Genomic DNA, 7,236 nt, shown 5'->3' on the forward strand with positions numbered 1-7,236 from the left:
CACTAGGTAGATGAACTGAGAGCAGAGTGGCGCAGTGGAAGCGTGCTGGGCCCATAACCCAGAGGTCCGTGGATCGAAACCACGCTCTGCTAACTACACCTTTTTCTCTCCTTCCCGCTTTTGCAACAAGAAATAAGACAACTCACACCAACACGACGAAAATGATGCCGTCATTAGCAGCTATATCAATTCCTTGATTTCTCTTTTAATGATAGAGTTTGAAGATATTCTAAAAATGAATCGTAAAAAAGTACTGACATATCTATGCTTGTATTTGGAAGTTATACCTCTTTAGACATTTAGATTGGGGACAAATGGCGTTTAAAGCGCAATGTAATCAGTGAACATGTCCAGGGGACTTTCTGATGCAAGTAATATGTAACAGACACATATGTCGTAGCACTAGGTAGATGAACTGAGAGCAGAGTGGCGCAGTGGAAGCGTGCTGGGCCCATAACCCAGAGGTCCGTGGATCGAAACCACGCTCTGCTAACTACACCTTTTTCTCTCCTTCCCGCTTTTGCAACAAGAAATAAGACAACTCACACCAACACGACGAAAATGAAGCCGTCATTAGCAGCTATATCAATTCCTTGATTTCTCTTTGGATGATAGAGTTTGAAGATATTCTAAAAATGAATCGTAAAAAAGTACTGACATATCTATGCTTGTATTTGGAAGTTATACCTCTTTAGACATTTAGATTGGGGACAAATGGCGTTTAAGCGCAATGTAATCAGTGAACATGTCCAGAGGACTTTCTGATGCAAGCAATATATAACCGACACATATGTCATAGCACTAGGTAAATGAAATGAGAGCAGAGTGGCGCAGTGGAAGCGTGCTGGGCCCATAACCCAGAGGTCCGTGGATTGAAACCACGCTCTGCTAACTACACCTTTTTCTCTCCTTCCCGCTTTTGCAACAAGAAATAAGACAACTCACCCCAACACGACGAAAATGAAGCCGTCATTAGCAGCTATATCAATTCCTTGATTTCTCTTTTGATGATAGAGTTTGAAGATATTCTAAAAATGAATCGTAAAAAGGTACTGACATATCTATGCTTGTATTTGGAAGTTATACCTCTTTAGACATTTAGATTGGGGACAAATGGCGTTTAAGCGCAATGTAATCAGTGAACATGTCCAGGGGACTTTCTGATGCAAGTAATATGTAACAGACACATATGTCGTAGCACTAGGTAGATGAACTGAGAGCAGAGTGGCGCAGTGGAAGCGTGCTGGGCCCATAACCCAGAGGTCCGTGGATCGAAACCACGCTCTGCTAACTACACCTTTTTCTCTCCTTCCCGCTTTTGCAACAAGAAATAAGACAACTCACCCCAACACGACGAAAATTAAGCCGTCATTAGCAGCTATATCAATTCCTTGATTTCTCTTTTGATGATAGAGTTTGAAGATATTCTAAAAATGAATCGTAAAAAAGTACTGACATATCTATGCTTGTATTTGGAAGTTATACCTCTTTAGACATTTAGATTGGGGACAAATGGCGTTTAAGCGCAATGTAATCAGTGAACATGTCCAGGGGACTTTCTGATGCAAGTAATATGTAACAGACACATATGTCGTAGCACTAGATAGATGAACTGAGAGCAGAGTGGCGCAGTGGAAGCGTGCTGGGCCCATAACCCAGAGGTCCGTGGATCGAAACCACGCTCTGCTAACTACACCTTTTTCTCTCCTTCCCGCTTTTGCAACAAGAAATAAGACAACTCACCCCAACACGACGAAAATGAAGCCGTCATTAGCAGCTATATCAATTCCTTGATTTCTCTTTTGATGATAGAGTTTGAAGATATTCTAAAAATGAATCGTAAAAAAGTACTGACATATCTATGCTTGTATTTGGAAGTTATACCTCTTTAGACATTTAGATTGGGGACAAATGGCGTTTAAGCGCAATGTAATCAGTGAACATGTCCAGGGGACTTTCTGATGCAAGTAATATGTAACAGACACATATGTCGTAGCACTAGGTAGATGAAATGAGAGCAGAGTGGCGCAGTGGAAGCGTGCTGGGCCCATAACCCAGAGGTCCGTGGATCGAAACCACGCTCTGCTAACTACACCTTTTTCTCTCCTTCCCGCTTTTGCAACAAGAAATAAGACAACTCACCCCAACACGACGAAAATGAAGCCGTCATTAGCAGCTATATCAATTCCTTGATTTCTCTTTTGATGATAGAGTTTGAAGATATTCTAAAAATGAATCGTAAAAAAGTACTGACATATCTATGCTTGTATTTGGAAGTTATACCTCTTTAGACATTTAGATTGGGGACAAATGGCGTTTAAGCGCAATGTAATCAGTGAACATGTCCAGGGGACTTTCTGATGCAAGTAATATGTAACAGACACATATGTCGTAGCACTAGGTAGATGAACTGAGAGCAGAGTGGCGCAGTGGAAGCGTGCTGGGCCCATAACCCAGAGGTCCGTGGATCGAAACCACGCTCTGCTAACTACACCTTTTTCTCTCCTTCCCGCTTTTGCAACAAGAAATAAGACAACTCACCCCAACACGACGAAAATTAAGCCGTCATTAGCAGCTATATCAATTCCTTGATTTCTCTTTTGATGATAGAGTTTGAAGATATTCTAAAAATGAATCGTAAAAAAGTACTGACATATCTATGCTTGTATTTGGAAGTTATACCTCTTTAGACATTTAGATTGGGGACAAATGGCGTTTAAGCGCAATGTAATCAGTGAACATGTCCAGGGGACTTTCTGATGCAAGTAATATGTAACAGACACATATGTCGTAGCACTAGGTAGATGAAATGAGAGCAGAGTGGCGCAGTGGAAGCGTGCTGGGCCCATAACCCAGAGGTCCGTGGATCGAAACCACGCTCTGCTAACTACACCTTTTTCTCTCCTTCCCGCTTTTGCAACAAGAAATAAGACAACTCACCCCAACACGACGAAAATGAAGCCGTCATTAGCAGCTATATCAATTCCTTGATTTCTCTTTTGATGATAGAGTTTGAAGATATTCTAAAAATGAATCGTAAAAAAGTACTGACATATCTATGCTTGTATTTGGAAGTTATACCTCTTTAGACATTTAGATTGGGGACAAATGGCGTTTAAGCGCAATGTAATCAGTGAACATGTCCAGGGGACTTTCTGATGCAAGTAATATGTAACAGACACATATGTCGTAGCACTAGGTAGATGAACTGAGAGCAGAGTGGCGCAGTGGAAGCGTGCTGGGCCCATAACCCAGAGGTCCGTGGATCGAAACCACGCTCTGCTAACTACACCTTTTTCTCTCCTTCCCGCTTTTGCAACAAGAAATAAGACAACTCACCCCAACACGACGAAAATTAAGCCGTCATTAGCAGCTATATCAATTCCTTGATTTCTCTTTTGATGATAGAGTTTGAAGATATTCTAAAAATGAATCGTAAAAAAGTACTGACATATCTTTGCTTGTATTTGGAAGTTATACCTCTTTAGACATTTAGATTGGGGACAAATGGCGTTTAAGCGCAATGTAATCAGTGAACATGTCCAGGGGACTTTCTGATGCAAGTAATATGTAACAGACACATATGTCGTAGCACTAGATAGATGAACTGAGAGCAGAGTGGCGCAGTGGAAGCGTGCTGGGCCCATAACCCAGAGGTCCGTGGATCGAAACCACGCTCTGCTAACTACACCTTTTTCTCTCCTTCCCGCTTTTGCAACAAGAAATAAGACAACTCACCCCAACACGACGAAAATGAAGCCGTCATTAGCAGCTATATCAATTCCTTGATTTCTCTTTTGATGATAGAGTTTGAAGATATTCTAAAAATGAATCGTAAAAAAGTACTGACATATCTATGCTTGTATTTGGAAGTTATACCTCTTTAGACATTTAGATTGGGGACAAATGGCGTTTAAGCGCAATGTAATCAGTGAACATGTCCAGGGGACTTTCTGATGCAAGTAATATGTAACAGACACATATGTCGTAGCACTAGGTAGATGAAATGAGAGCAGAGTGGCGCAGTGGAAGCGTGCTGGGCCCATAACCCAGAGGTCCGTGGATCGAAACCACGCTCTGCTAACTACACCTTTTTCTCTCCTTCCCGCTTTTGCAACAAGAAATAAGACAACTCACCCCAACACGACGAAAATGAAGCCGTCATTAGCAGCTATATCAATTCCTTGATTTCTCTTTTGATGATAGAGTTTGAAGATATTCTAAAAATGAATCGTAAAAAAGTACTGACATATCTATGCTTGTATTTGGAAGTTATACCTCTTTAGACATTTAGATTGGGGACAAATGGCGTTTAAGCGCAATGTAATCAGTGAACATGTCCAGGGGACTTTCTGATGCAAGTAATATGTAACAGACACATATGTCGTAGCACTAGGTAGATGAACTGAGAGCAGAGTGGCGCAGTGGAAGCGTGCTGGGCCCATAACCCAGAGGTCCGTGGATCGAAACCACGCTCTGCTAACTACACCTTTTTCTCTCCTTCCCGCTTTTGCAACAAGAAATAAGACAACTCACCCCAACACGACGAAAATTAAGCCGTCATTAGCAGCTATATCAATTCCTTGATTTCTCTTTTGATGATAGAGTTTGAAGATATTCTAAAAATGAATCGTAAAAAAGTACTGACATATCTATGCTTGTATTTGGAAGTTATACCTCTTTAGACATTTAGATTGGGGACAAATGGCGTTTAAGCGCAATGTAATCAGTGAACATGTCCAGGGGACTTTCTGATGCAAGTAATATGTAACAGACACATATGTCGTAGCACTAGGTAGATGAACTGAGAGCAGAGTGGCGCAGTGGAAGCGTGCTGGGCCCATAACCCAGAGGTCCGTGGATCGAAACCACGCTCTGCTAACTACACCTTTTTCTCTCCTTCCCGCTTTTGCAACAAGAAATAAGACAACTCACACCAACACGACGAAAATGATGCCGTCATTAGCAGCTATATCAATTCCTTGATTTCTCTTTTAATGATAGAGTTTGAAGATATTCTAAAAATGAATCGTAAAAAAGTACTGACAAATCTATGCTTGTATTTGGAAGTTATACCTCTTTAGACATTTAGATTGGGGACAAATGGCGTTTAAAGCGCAATGTAATCAGTGAACATGTCCAGGGGACTTTCTGATGCAAGTAATATGTAACAGACACATATGTCGTAGCACTAGGTAGATGAACTGAGAGCAGAGTGGCGCAGTGGAAGCGTGCTGGGCCCATAACCCAGAGGTCCGTGGATCGAAACCACGCTCTGCTAACTACACCTTTTTCTCTCCTTCCCGCTTTTGCAACAAGAAATAAGACAACTCACACCAACACGACGAAAATGAAGCCGTCATTAGCAGCTATATCAATTCCTTGATTTCTCTTTGGATGATAGAGTTTGAAGATATTCTAAAAATGAATCGTAAAAAAGTACTGACATATCTATGCTTGTATTTGGAAGTTATACCTCTTTAGACATTTAGATTGGGGACAAATGGCGTTTAAGCGCAATGTAATCAGTGAACATGTCCAGAGGACTTTCTGATGCAAGCAATATATAACCGACACATATGTCATAGCACTAGGTAAATGAAATGAGAGCAGAGTGGCGCAGTGGAAGCGTGCTGGGCCCATAACCCAGAGGTCCGTGGATTGAAACCACGCTCTGCTAACTACACCTTTTTCTCTCCTTCCCGCTTTTGCAACAAGAAATAAGACAACTCACCCCAACACGACGAAAATGAAGCCGTCATTAGCAGCTATATCAATTCCTTGATTTCTCTTTTGATGATAGAGTTTGAAGATATTCTAAAAATGAATCGTAAAAAGGTACTGACATATCTATGCTTGTATTTGGAAGTTATACCTCTTTAGACATTTAGATTGGAGATAAATGGCGTTTAAGCGCAATGTAATCAGTGAACATGTCCAGGGGACTTTCTGATGCAAGTAATATGTAACAGACACATATGTCGTAGCACTAGGTAGATGAACTGAGAGCAGAGTGGCGCAGTGGAAGCGTGCTGGGCCCATAACCCAGAGGTCCGTGGATCGAAACCACGCTCTGCTAACTACACCTTTTTCTCTCCTTCCCGCTTTTGCAACAAGAAATAAGACAACTCACCCCAACACGACGAAAATGAAGCCGTCATTAGCAGCTATATCAATTCCTTGATTTCTCTTTTGATGATAGAGTTTGAAGATATTCTAAAAATGAATCGTAAAAAAGTACTGACATATCTATGCTTGTATTTGGAAGTTATACCTCTTTAGACATTTAGATTGGGGACAAATGGCGTTTAAGCGCAATGTAATCAGTGAACATGTCCAGGGGACTGTCTGATGCAAGTAATATGTAACAGACACATATGTCGTAGCACTAGGTAGATGAACTGAGAGCAGAGTGGCGCAGTGGAAGCGTGCTGGGCCCATAACCCAGAGGTCCGTGGATCGAAACCACGCTCTGCTAACTACACCTTTTTCTCTCCTTCCCGCTTTTGCAACAAGAAATAAGACAACTCACACCAACACGACGAAAATGAAGCCGTCATTAGCAGCTATATCAATTCCTTGATTTCTCTTTGGATGATAGAGTTTGAAGATATTCTAAAAATGAATCGTAAAAAAGTACTGACATATCTATGCTTGTATTTGGAAGTTATACCTCTTTAGACATTTAGATTGGGGACAAATGGCGTTTAAGCGCAATGTAATCAGTGAACATGTCCAGAGGACTGTCTGATGCAAGCAATATATAACAGACACATATGTCGCAGCACTAGGTAAACGAAATGAGAGCAGAATTGCGCAGTGGAAGCGTGCTGGGCCCAAAACCCAGAGGTCCGTCGATCGAATCCACGCTCTGCTAACTACACCTTTTTCTCTCCTTCCCGCTTTTGCAACAAGAAATAAGACAACTCACCCCAACACGACGAAAATGAAGCCGTCATTAGCAGCTATATCAATTCCTTGATTTCTCTTTTGATGATAGAGTTTGAAGATATTCTAAAAATGAATCGTAAAAAGGTACTGACATATCTATGCTTGTATTTGGAAGTTATACCTCTTTAGACATTTAGATTGGGGATAAATGGCGTTTAAGCGCAATGTAATCAGTGAACATGTCCAGGGGACTTTCTGATGCAAGTAATATGTAACAGACACATATGTCGTAGCACTAGGTAGATGAACTGAGAGCAGAGTGGCGCAGTGGAAGCGTGCTGGGCC

This window comes from Haliotis rufescens, unplaced genomic scaffold (assembly GCF_023055435.1).
Source record: "Haliotis rufescens isolate VD_foot unplaced genomic scaffold, xgHalRufe1.0.p SCAF_7, whole genome shotgun sequence".
In the NCBI taxonomy this organism is placed as follows: Eukaryota; Metazoa; Mollusca; class Gastropoda; order Lepetellida; family Haliotidae; genus Haliotis; species Haliotis rufescens.